This window comes from Scyliorhinus torazame, chromosome 1 (assembly GCF_047496885.1).
Source record: "Scyliorhinus torazame isolate Kashiwa2021f chromosome 1, sScyTor2.1, whole genome shotgun sequence".
NCBI lineage: Eukaryota > Metazoa > Chordata > Chondrichthyes > Carcharhiniformes > Scyliorhinidae > Scyliorhinus > Scyliorhinus torazame.
The window spans coordinates 396238389-396251364 of NC_092707.1; the positions used below are offsets into that span (position 1 = coordinate 396238389).

Consider the following 12976-nt stretch of genomic DNA (forward strand, 5'->3'; position numbering starts at 1 on the left):
CCAATGAATTTTTTCCAATTTTAAGGGCAATTTAGCGTGGCCAATCCACCTAGCCTGCACATCTTTGGGTTGTGGGGACGAAACCCACGCAGGCATGGGGAGAATGTGCAAACTCCACACAGACAGTGACTCAGAGCCGGGATCGAACCTGGGACCTTGATGCCGTGAGGCTGCAGGGCTAACCCACTGCCCCCGTGTCGAACTTCTTGAATGTTGTTGGAGCTGCACTCATTGAGCAACTTGGGGAGTATTCCATCACACTCTTGACTTGTTTCTTGCAGATGGTGGGCAGGCTTTGGGGAGTCAGGATGTGAGTTAATCGCCACACGATTCCTATTCTCTGACCTGCTCTGGTAGCCACAGTGTTAATGTGGCTAGTCCAGTTCAGTCTCTGGTCAATGGTAACCCCCAGGATGTTGATAGTGGGGGATTCAGGGATGGTCATGCCATCGAATGTCAAGGAGAAATGGTTTGATTCTCTCTTATTGGAGATGCTCATTGCCTGACACATTGGGAAGGAACCAGCAGGGCGGCCAGCACTGCTGAGAGGGTTGATCCCAGTGTGAGTCAGGAGAGGAAGAACAAAATAAGATTTATGAAATGAGGCTGCACGGTGGCACAATGGTTAGCACTTCTGCCTCACAGCTCCAGGGAACCGGGTTTGATTCCGAACTCTGGTGACTGTCTGTGCGGAGTCTGCATGTTCTCCTTGTGTCTGCGTGGGTTTCCTCCGGGTGCTCCGTTTCCTTCTTCAGTCTAAAGATGTGCAGGTTGGGTGGATTGGCCATGATAAATTGCCCCTTAGTGTTATGTGAGCGTACGGAGATGGGGGTGTAGGATTGGGCCTAGGTAGGGTGCTCTTTCAGAGGGTCAGTGCAGACTCGATGGACCGAATGGCCTCCTGCACTGTAGGAATTCTATGATTCTATGAAATTCACTGTAAGACATCAATAAATCTGACCAGTAAAATTGCTCCTGTACTCTTGCTGCAGTACCCAGTCTGTCGCGGAGGCTTATTGGGAACAGGATGTTCCCTGATGTGAAAATTCTCAAAGAGAATGATTCTTCCCCTTGCAGTAGCAACACTGATTTGAATGAGTCAACCTTTTGGTTTTAGCATTGCAGAGACACATTGCTCTTCCCGAGAGCCTCCCCTCCAAAATTATTTATCTTACTAATAAGCCAGGCCAAGTAGTTTACAGATTGTTGCAAACATGATATTATTGCAAAGTGGTTTTAATGCCTACTCATATATTGCAGTAGAACGGTAGGGGAATCCCTGCCATAAACTCTGCGACTCTATCGTCCCCCTGCCTCATTCCCTTGTCGGGCTCTACTTTAACAAAACCCCGCCAGTCTCCATGGTATGCTATTACCACAGGAAAATCCTTGTAATCTGATTTACAATGATGGAATAAATAACATTGATAGTGCCTGGGATTATGGGATCGTTACATGGATTCAGGACCCACGTTCCTTTGGCCCTACAGGCTTGCAGCGCCTGTTCCTGTGCTGTATTCTTCTTTGTTCTTTAAGGATCGTGGATTCTGAATCCATGTAAAGACCCCATAATCCCAGGCGCTATCAATCTTATTTATTCCGGCACTGTAAATCGGATTGCAAGGAGGAGCAGTGCGTTTTGTATATTGTACGTAAATCCATTGGTTTTCGGAGAAAAATGGGATGTGGCCCTAGCTCTTCCACCAAACTCTTAGTCACCTCCCTTAGTCACCTTTGCTTTTTTAAAATAAATTTAGAATACCCAATTCATTTTTTTCCAATTAAGGGGCAATTTAGCGTGGCCAATCCACTTATCTGGGGCTGGTTTAGCACAGTGGGCTTGTAATGCAGAACAAGGCCAGCAGCGCGGGTTCAATTCCCGTACCGGCCTCCCCGAACAGGCGCCGGAATGTGGCGACCAGGGGCTTTTCGCAGTAACTTCATTGAAGCCTACTTGTGACAATGAGCGATTATTAATTATTATTATTATCTGCACATCTTTGGGTTGTGGGGGCGAAACCCACGCACACACGGGGCGAATGTGCAAACTCCACACGGACAGTGACCCAGAGCCGGGATCGAACCTGGGACCTCGGCGCCGTGAGGCCGCGGTGCTAACCCACTGCGCCACCGTGCTGCCCCCTAGTCATCTTTTCTAATGGCTCCTTCTCTTGCTTGGCAACAAATTGCTGAACACCAGAACATGAGGAATAGGACCAGGAGTGGATCACACGGCCCATCGAGCCTGCTCCGCCATTCAAAACGAGCATGGCTGGGCTTGGGCTATGAATATATTCAACGATGGAGCACCCACAACCCTCTGGGGTGGAGAATTCCAAAGATTCACAACCCTTCGAGTGAAGAAATTTCTCCTCAGCTCAGCCCCTTTACCCCGAGACTGTGTCCCCCGTGTTTTAGATTTGATGCACAGCACCTTGAATGGTTTTGTCACTTTAGACGTGCTAGAGAAATGTTGTAGCAGTTTTTCTGAGAGTCGCAGGAACCTGCCGTCCCTTATGGCTCACCGATAATGTGACCTTTCTTTTCGGTCAACTACCCCCAGGCTTTGGCCTGCCTGACCTTGGCACCCACGCTGTTACGTGACGGGTGAACAGCTGGCTTCTCATAGTCCAGTTCCCACATGGCAAGAGATGCTGGGATCCAACTAGAACCGTACCTACGTATTTAAGCATCCGATCACATGGGCCTCTGGTCAACTTCAATGCATAGAGGAAACGCTGGGGAGGAGAAAATGTCATTTGGCCACTGGGCAATGTCCGCCGAGCCCAGCCAGTTCTGTAGATGGATTTAGGAAGCTGGGGTTGTCCCCCTTTGAGAAGAGAAGATTGTAAAGAGATTTGATCGAGATGTTAAGAATCACGATGGGTCGACACAGAGTAGGGAGGGAGAAGGGTTGCAAAGCAGAGGACACCAATTTAAGGAGATTGGCAAAAGAACCAAAGGCGAAAGGTTCATAAGTTCATAAGATATAGGAGCAGAATTAGGCCATTCGGCCCATCGAGTCTGCTCCGCCATTCTGCTACCTGCAATGTTTCAGACCAAGAGCTGGATTGCGAAATCAGCCCGAGCATCTCCCCCCTAGAACACATGACCGAGGAGCGGGAGTCGGCAATTTAGCCTCCCGAGCCTAACGCCCTCAATGTGACCATGGCTGGTCCCATCCTGGCCTCATCTCCACCGTCCTGCCCGTTCTCCATAACCCTTCAACCCATTACCAATTAAAAATCTGTCTTAACACCTCCTTAAATTTACCCACTGTCCCAGCATCCACCGCACTCCGGGGTAGCGAATTCCCCCAGATTCGCAAGCCTTTGGGAGAAGTAGTTTTTCCTCAAATCTGTTTTAAATTTGCTACCTCTTATTCCAAGATTGTGACCTCTCGTTTTAGAATGCCCCGCAAGAGGAAGCATCCGCTTCCGAAGACCTTTTTTTTGCCCCGTGAGTGGTAAGGTTGTTGAAAGCACTCGCTCCCCGAGAGTGTGCAGGTGCCAGGGTCAATCCTGGCTTTCAAATGGGAATTGGAAAAGAACCTAAAGAGAAAAAAGTTACTGGGCTACAGGGAAAAGGCAGCAGATTGCTGCCAGCTGAATAGCTCTTACAAGGAGCTGGTACAGACATGATGGGCCAAGTGGCTTCCTTCTGTTCTGTAACCGTTCTATGATTCTCTGGTCTAACGGTGTAGGCTCGATGGGCCGAATGGCCTCCTTCTACACTGTAAATTCTATGATTCTATCTCTCTCTTGAAGAATCATCTCTACATTTCTCACCCTCTGCATGGAGCAGTGTCACATAGTAGGGAACCTCCCAGCCAGTTAAAAGGAGAGAGTACCCCATCTGAGACTGCAGTAGCTCAAGGAAGAGGTGACCACTACCCCCTCAGGGCAACTGGGAATGGGCAGGAGATACCAGCCTTGCCAGTGGCACCTATAACATGAGAAGGAATTTTAAAAACAGTAGATGCCCCTTCGAGTTTTTTAAAAAGAAAGGATTGTGTGTATCAGCACCAAGATGTAAACATTTCCTCACATCGCTTGGAGGCTTAGCTGTCACGAGGAAAGCGTTGGGCAGGTTTTCCATCTTTAATCTCCTGCTTCCATTTGTCAAAAACGTAAGTGTCTGTCGCAGAGATCGGCTAGGTGGCAGGAGGAATTGGCCCAGGGGGCACTAACGCCATCTGTCCCTCTACCCCACCAGAGACAGGGCACGCCGAGCTGTGGGCAACTGGTGCACCTGCTTAAGACAGAAAGACTTGCATTTATGTAGCGCCCTGCATGGCCTTAGGATGCCCCACAAATGCTTCACAGAAAATACGGCTGTGCGATCTTTGACGTGCTCCTGAGAGAGGCTAAAGTTGTCCTTCTCTGCGACTCCAGGAGTGGCCAGCTGGGTTGATTGGCGGCTTGGCCAATCAAGATTGAGGAAGATGGAAGTGGCTTTGGAAGAGTGGTGGAGGAGAGTTAGGTGGAGGAGAGTTAGGTGGGGGAGAGTTCGTTGGGGGAGAGTACGGGTGGGGGAGAGTCTGGTGAGGGAGAGTCTGTTGGGGAAGACGGGGTGGGGGTGAGTGTGGTTGGGGGGAGTGTGGTGGGGGAAGAGTGTGGTGGTGGGGGAAGAGTGTGGTGGTGGGGGAGACTGCGGTGGTGGAGGAGACCGGTGGTGGGGGAGAGTGTGAGGGTGGGGGAAGAGTGTGGTGGGTGAAGAGTGTGGTGGGGGAAGAGTGTGGTGGGGGAAGAGTGTGGTGGTGGGGGAGACTGTGGTGGTGGGGGAGACTGTGGTGGTGGGGGAGAATGTGGTGGTGGGGGAAGGGTGTGGTGGTGGGGGAGACTGTGGTGGTGGGGGAGACTGTGGTGGTGGGGGAGACCGGTGGTGGGGGAGAGTGTGGTGGTGGGGGAAGAGTGTGATGGGGGAAGAGTGTGATGGGGGAAGAGTGTGGTGGGGGAAGTGTGGTGGGGGAAGAGTGTGGTGGTGGGGGAGACTGTGGTGGTGGGGGAGACTGTGGTGGTGGGGGAGAATGTGGTGGTGGGGGAAGGGTGTGGTGGTGGGGAAGAGTGGGGGGCGAGACGTGGTGGGGGTGAGTGTAGTGGGGGAGGCGGGGTGGTGGAGAGTGTGGTGGTGGAGAGTGTGGTGGTGGAGAGTGTGGTGGTGGAGAGTGTGGTGGGGGAGAGTGTGGTGGGGGAGAGTGTGGTGGGGGAGAGTGGTGGGGGAGAGTGTGGTGGGGGAGAGTGTGGTGGGGGAGAGTGTGGTGGGGGAGAGTGTGGTGGGGGAGAGTGTGGTGGGGGAGACGCGGTGGGGAGAGTGCGGTGGGGGAGAGTGCGGTGGGGGAGAGTGCGGTGGGGGAGAGTGCGGTGGGGGAGACAGGGTGGGGGAGTGTGGTGGGGGAGAGTTTGTTGGGGAGACGGGGTGGGGGAGAGTCCGGGTGGGGGAGAGATTGGTGGGGGAGAGATTGGTGGGGGAGAGTGTGGTGGGGGAGAGTTTGTTGGGGAGACAGGGTGGGGGAGAGTGCGGTGGGGGAGAGTGCGGTGGGGGAGAGTTTGTTGGGGAGACGGGGTGGGGGAGAGTCCGGGTAGGGGAGAGTCCGGGTGGGGGAGAGATTGGTGGGGGAGAGATTGGTGGGGGAGAGTGTGGTGGGGAGAGTTTGTTGGGGAGACAGGGTGGGGGAGAGTGCGGTGGGGGAGAGTTTGTTGGGGAGACGGGGTGGGGGAGAGTCCGGGTAGGGGAGAGTCCGGGTGGGGGAGAGATTGGTGGGGGAGAGTGCGGTGGGGGAGAGTGCGGTGGGGGAGAGTTTGTTGGGGGAGACGGGGTGGGGGAGATGGGGTGGGGGTAATGTGTAAAAAGTATCTACCTTGAAGGGTGTGGAGGGTAAAAGGAGCTTGTAAAATGGTGCACGGCAACCAGAAATGGAGTCACACTGCTCTGTGAGGGGGAACTAAAATGCGGGCCTCCTTGGGGAGACTCAGACATCAGTGACTCATTCCTGCTGCCGAGTAAACGTCAGCACAGACATTATCCAACTGCAGCCCTTAGCTTCCCAGCAACGGGCTCCAGCTCCTGCTCTATTACCATAGAAACCAGGTATTACCAACGCCACACTTGTAGAATTATCGGCCATTAGTCTGCCCTTATATAACTCAGGAAAGATATTGTTCCATGGATAGGTGAGCATAGCACAAAAACAAGAAACTGATGTCTCTGTTAAAAATGTGGTTCTTATATTTGCTTGTCGATGTTTCTACAAAACAACTTGTATTTATATAGCACCTTCAATCTAATAACATGTTCCAAAATGCTTTCAGGAGCATTCAGAAATAAAACTTGATACCGAGCCATTTGAGGAGATATTAGGGGTGATGATCAAAAGCTGAGTGTCTAGGGGTGGCATGTGGCGCAGGGGTTAGCACTGGGACTGCAGCACTGAGGACCCGGGTTCGAATCCCGGCCCTAGGTTACTGTCCGTGTGGAGTTTGCACATTCTCCCCGTGTCTGCGTGGGTTTCACCCCCACAACCCAAAGATGTGCAGGGTAGATGGATTGGCCACGCTAAATTGCTCCTTAATCGGGAAAAAAAATAATTGGCTACTCTAAATTAAAAAAAAAGAAGCTGATTGTCTGAAAGGAGGAAAATTAGGTAAACAGCTAGAGAAGGGTAGGGAGGGGTTATCCAAAGCTTATGGACCCAAACAGCTTTAATTGCTCCACCCTTCATTAACGGTGGAGCAATTAAAATTGGGGATGCTAAGGCAACCAGAATTAGAGCAATGGAGATTTACCAGAGGATCATGGGACTGCAGGAGATGACGGAGATGGGGAGGTACAGGGCAGCACGTGGCACAGTGATTAGCACTGCTGCCTCACTGCGCCGAGGTCCCAGGTTCGATCCCGGCCCTGGGTCACTGTCCGTGTGGAGTTTGCACATTCTCCCCGTGTCTGCGTGGTTCTCACCCCCACAACCCAAAGATGTGGATTAGCCACGCTAAGTTGCTCCTTAATTGGAAAAATAAAAACAAAGAGAGGAGGTGGGTGCCCCAGAGGGCTTTGAATGTGAATTTCAAAATCGAGGTGTTGTTTTTAATATAAATTTAGAGTACCCAATTTTTTTTTTCCAATTAAGGGGCAATTTAGCGTGGCCAATCCACCTAACCTGCACATAGAACAAAGAACAAAGAAAAGTACAGCACAGGAACAGGCCCTTCGGCCCTCCAAGCCTGTGCCGACCATGCTGCCCGACTAAACTACAATCTTCTACACTTCCTGGGTCCGTATCCCTCTATTCCCATCCTATTCATGTATTTGTCAAGATGCCCCTTAAAATAATCATCTTTGGGTTGTGGGGGTGAGACCCACGCTGACACGGGGAGAATGTGCAAACTCCACACGAACAGTGACCCAGAGCCGGGATCGAACCTGGGACCTCGGCGCCGTAGTCCCAGTGCTAACCACTGTGCCACGTGCTGCCCGAGGTGTTGCTTAACAGTGAGTCGGGTCAGTGAGCACAGGTGTGATAGGTGAATGGGACTCTGTGTGAGCTAGGACACGGACAGGAGAGTTTTTTGGATGACCTCAATGGCACTAAAGACACTAGTCGGAATTCTCTGGTCATTGTGCCGGCAGTGCACCACCCGCCAGGGGGTTACCTAGTGGCGCAGGGTGATCTCAATGGGAAATCCCATTGACAATCGGCGGGAAGATAAAATCCTGTGGCAGGCTAGGGGTCCGGAGATTGCTGCCCACTGTCTCTTGATGAGGTGTTCGATTCCCCGATGTCCTCCACTGTGTAAAAGAATCACGCATGGTTTGTTTCAAGCAGACCATATGATTGTGGGAGCACCATTAGTCCAGCCACATCTCACCTGAAGCAGCGATCGTGTTACTGGTCCAGTAACCTCAAGGCCCAATCGAATGCTGAGAGGACATGGATTCAAATCTGACCACAGCAGCTGGTGCAATTTAAATTCAATGCATAAAAATTGTGGAATTGAAAACTAGTCTCAGTAATGGTGACCATCAAACACGTTATAGATTGTTGAAAAAACCCATCTGGTTCACTAATGTCCTTTAGGGAGGGAAATCTGCCGTCCTTACCCGGTCTGGCCTACATGTGACTCCAGACCCACTCCAGACCCACAGCCAATGTGGTTGACTCTCAGTTGCCCTCTGAATTGGCCTAGCGAGCAACTCAGTTCAAGGGCAATTAGGGATGGGCAATAAATGCCCAATAAATACCCATATCCCCGTGAAAGAATAGCATTGAAAAAATAATGTCCACACAGTAAGGGGGCGATTCTCCAAAATGGAGACGAAGTGTTCTCCCGTCGCGTTTCACGACGGCGCGAAACAGGCACGGTGGTGACCGATTCTGTCCCCCACAGGGGGCCAGAACGGCACTGGAGCGGTTCACGCCGCTCCAGCCTCCCTTCCCGGCGCCAAATGGGCACCGCGCCAACCTGCGCATGCGCGGGGGACTTCAGCGCGCCGGCCCCGACTCAACATGGCGTCGGTGTTCAGGGGCCAGCCTCGCAGGAAAGTAGGCCCGGGGGGGTGAGGTCGGCCCGCCGATCGGTGGGCCCCGATCTCGGACCAGACCGCGTCGGAGCCCACCCCCCCCCCCCTCCCCCCGGTGAAGGATCGCTTTTCCCCGCCGCACAGGCCGCCCCCCCCGACTCTTTGCGCAGAGTTCCTGCCGGCAGCGACCAGGGGTGAACGGCGCCGGCGGGACTCTGTCGTATCCGCGCGGCTGCTTGGTCCATCCGGGCCGGAGAATCGGCGGTCCCGCCGATTCCAGCGGCCCGCGGCAGGCGCTGCATCAAACGCGCCGGCGCAAATGGCGCCGATTCTCCGCGCCTCGGAGCATCGCGCGCTGGCGTCGTGGCGCGGTTGCGGCGATTCTCCGGCGCGGGGCTCGGGCATCGCCCCCTAAGTTCCAGCTCAGTCATGATCGTTGATTGGTTGATTCGATTTTGCTCTGTCCCGGCCCTCTGAGGACCTTTCACTGTGCTGACATCAGTTAGAAAAGTGCAGCCCAGGGAACTAAATCCGTTACCTACTAGCTGAGCCACGACCTGCAGAGAGGGAGAGTGCTTTTGTTCAATTGCCCTTCTTATTCAATGCAGTGAGTTATTGCGATCTGGAATACACTGGCCGAAAGGGCAATGGAAGAAGACTTGGTCAGGATCTTTGAGCGAGGATTTGGATAAATCCGAGAAAATGCAAAACACTTGAAAGGCTGTGAGGGAAAGAATCGGGAGGGATGGGACTGTTCTTACGGAGAGCTGACACAGACACGACTGGCCACATGGCCTCCGTCTATGCTGCATATATAATTCTCCGCCCCTCCGACCCTGTGGTTGGAAACAGCAGATTGTACAGAGAGCCTATGTTTGGGAGAAAGAGAACTTAATTAGCTGCGCAGCACTTTAGCCCCCCCCCCCCCCCCCCCCCCCCCCGAGGTTGTGTAACGCGCTACATAAATGCAAATTAATTAATCAAGTCTTTTAAAATATACTTTATGCATAAGGTTTGTAAAAGAGTTGCAGAACTGTTCAAATTTGACGTTATACAAAATACAATATAGTTCAATTTCTTCCGATCCAGTATCCAGTATGAGGTGCCTTGCTGCACTTAGAGTTTCAGGTTCTATTTCCAGTGTACATTTCATGTTAAACATAACAGCCAGAAGGGCTTAACACAGGCTTCAGGCCCTCTGTGTACTGTGACAAATGGGACTTTAATTCAGTTTGACGTTATGTGAAGGACCAGGAGAGAGCAAACCTGACCCATGTGCAGGACAGTGCACATCAACAACACAAAGATCACTCTTACTGATGTCCATCTCATGCACACACAGCAACACAGTAACAGCCACGCAATCTTACAGCACAGAAAGTGACCATTCAGTCTATCACGCCTGTTCCAGCTCAATGGAAGGGCTATGTGATTAATTCCATTCCCCACCACACTTTTTCCAATAACCCTGCCGATGTTCTATTTTTAACTCATATATTCAACTCCCTTTTGAAAGTTACTATTGAATTTTGCTTCCCCCACCTTCGCAAACAGTGCATTCCAGATATAACAATGTCCTATCAATGTCCTATCTCGTAGCTCTCTCAAGGGGGCTAGCACGAGCACGGTGTCCTGTCCTTCTATGATTCTAAGGGCAGACTTATGGTTGCACTCACCGGTGGCATTTGCTATTCCCGCCAAAGTAAATAGCACAGTGGTTAGCACTGTTGCCTCACAGCTCCTGGGTTCGATTCCCGGCTTGGGTCACTGTCTGTGCGGAGACTGCACGTTCTCCCCGCGTCTGTGTGGGTTTCCTCCGGGTGCTCCGGTTTCCTCCCACAAGTCCCGAAAGACGTGCTTGTTGTGTGAATTGGACATTCTGAATTCTCCCTCTGTGTCCCCGAACAGGCGCCGGAATGTGGCGACGAAACAACACGAGCGAACCAGATGGGCTTTTGGTGACAATCAACAATAGTTTCATGCTCTCCATTAACAAGAGTAGCGTTGCCTTCCAGATTTATTAATTGAATTTAAGTTCCACCAGCTGCCGTGGTAGGATTTGAACCCATGTCCACAGATCTGGATTTTAGTCCACTATGTCACCGTCCCTCCATTTATCGCGATCCTACTGGAAAAGATTGGGAGCGGAAAGTGAGGCGCTCCAGAGCCACATGTGACTCTGGAGCCATAAGTTACAGTGCTGCAATGAACACTGGGACACCATTGTCCAGAATGGGTATGTGTCTGTGATTGGTCAGAGCTACTAATCTTGGTCACTAACTTATTCTTGTTTAATAGTGGGCAGTGTTTTGTCAATTTTCTTTTTGCTGAGACCCCATTTTAATGCTTTGATGATACCGTCAATTACCACGAGACAAGAATGGTGGAACAATCGAGGCTTTATTGAACAAGATGTTGAGCCTCCTGTAGCTGGAACCAGAATGGCTGCAGCTCGGGAGAGCACACACTTATATACGCCGCCTGCTGGGCGGAGCCAGCAGGCAGGGATTTACCCATGTACCTCTAATATACGGGCAGTGCCGTAATACATATAGTATACGACTAGTGGTGTTCACCACATGCTTCACATGAAAATTGGAGAGTGACTAGGGGGGAGTGGGGGGGTTAGGCAGAGGGAGAGTTGTTGGGCGGAGTGGGGGTTCAAACAGCAGGGATACAGGCACAAAAGGTCAACTAGACACCTATCATTTTGCTGGTTCCGCTGGTGTCAGCGATCAGGCCTCAGGGCTCATTGGATCATGCCACCCCCACAGGGGAAACAACAAACACACCCCTATCAAGGGGCCTCACGTCCGATCTCAGGATGATCGGATCTGAATCTGGCCCGCAGCCTCCCTTGCTGCTGTGGAGCTTGCGACCCCACTGGGGGCCATGACCAATAGTTTGGGAACCCCTGGGTTTTCATCGAATCCCTACAGTGCCGAAGGAGGCCATTCGACCAGACGAGTCTGCATTGATCCTCTGAAAGAGCACCCTACCTAGGTCCACTCCCCCGCCCTATCCCACAACCCTACCTAATCTGCACGTCTTTGGACTGTGAGAGGAAACCAGAGCACCCGGTGGAAACCCACGCAGTCACGGGGAGGAAATATGAACTCCACACGGTCAGTCACCCAAGGCTGGAATCGAACCCTGCTCCTTGCCACTGTGCCACAGGTGGCTTTGTTGTGTTGGGATTTTGTAGCAGGCCAACGGAAGTCAGGATGAGCGTCGACAAAATAAAGGCAAGAGAAGACGGCAGGGTGGAGCAGTGGTTAGCACTGCTGCCTCACGGCGCTGAGGACCCGGGTTCGATCCCGACCCCGGGTCACTGTCCGTGTAGAGTTTGCACATTCTCCCCGTGCCTGCGTGGGTCTCACCCCCGCAAGATGTGCAGAGTGGGTGGATTGGCCACGCTAAATTACCCCAAAATTGGATAAATTAAAAAAAAAAGGCAACAGCAATAATAATACCTGTAGGCGCTTCACAGGAGCATAATCAGTCAAAACTTCACCCCAAACCACATAGGATAGAATCATAGAATTTACAGTGCAGAAGGAGGCCATTCGGCCCATCGAGTCGACACCGTCTCTTGGAAAGAGCACCCTACCCAAGCCCACACCTCCACCCTATCCCCATAACCCAGTAACCTCACCCAACACTAAGGGCAATTTTGGACACTAAGGGCGATTTAACACGGCCAATCCACCTAACCTGCACATCTTTGGACTGTGGGAGGAAACCGGAGCACCCGGAGGAAACCCACGCAGACACGGGGAGGATGTGCAGACTCCGCACAGACAGTGACCCAAGCCAGGAATCGAACCTGGGACCCTGGAGCTGTGAAGCAATTGTGCTAACCACTATGCTACCGTGCTGCCCGTGACTAAAATCTTGGAGAAAGGTTTTAATCAGTGTCTTAAAAGAGGAGAGAACAGCAGAACTCATGGCTGATTGAGGCAGCTCAATTCATTGGTGCCAGTGATGGGACTAAGAGAGTGGGGGATGTATAATAATAATCGTTATTGTCACAAGTAAGGTTACATTAACACTGCAATGAAGTTACTGTGAAAAGCCCCTCGTCGCCACATTCCGGCGCCTGTTCGGGTACACAGAGGGAGAATTGAAAATGTCTAAATTATCTAACAAGCATGTCTTTCGGGACTTGTGGGAGGAAACCGGAGCACCTGGAGGAAACCCACGCAGACACGGGAAGAACGTGCAGACTCCGCTCAGACGGTGACTCAAGCCGGGAATTGAACCTGGGACCCTGGCGCTGTGAAGCAACAGTGCTAGGCACTGTGCTAAGTGGCCGGAATTGGAGGGACGCAGAGATGAGGGAAGGTTACAGGGCTGGTGGAGATCACAGAGCTCGGGAGGGAGCAAGGGCATGCTGCACCTGTCCGTGAATTTTAAAACTGAGTCCAGGGTGTAGCTGGAGCCAGGGTAGGCCAGTGAG

The 12976-nt window shown here is 52.0% G+C and overlaps 1 protein-coding gene across 1 annotated transcript in view; it reads left to right on the plus strand.

The window, feature by feature from the left end:
• Positions 1 to 12976, plus strand: part of arfgef3 (ARFGEF family member 3) — a 363850-nt gene that overhangs the window by 602 nt on the left and 350272 nt on the right. The window lies entirely within an intron of this gene.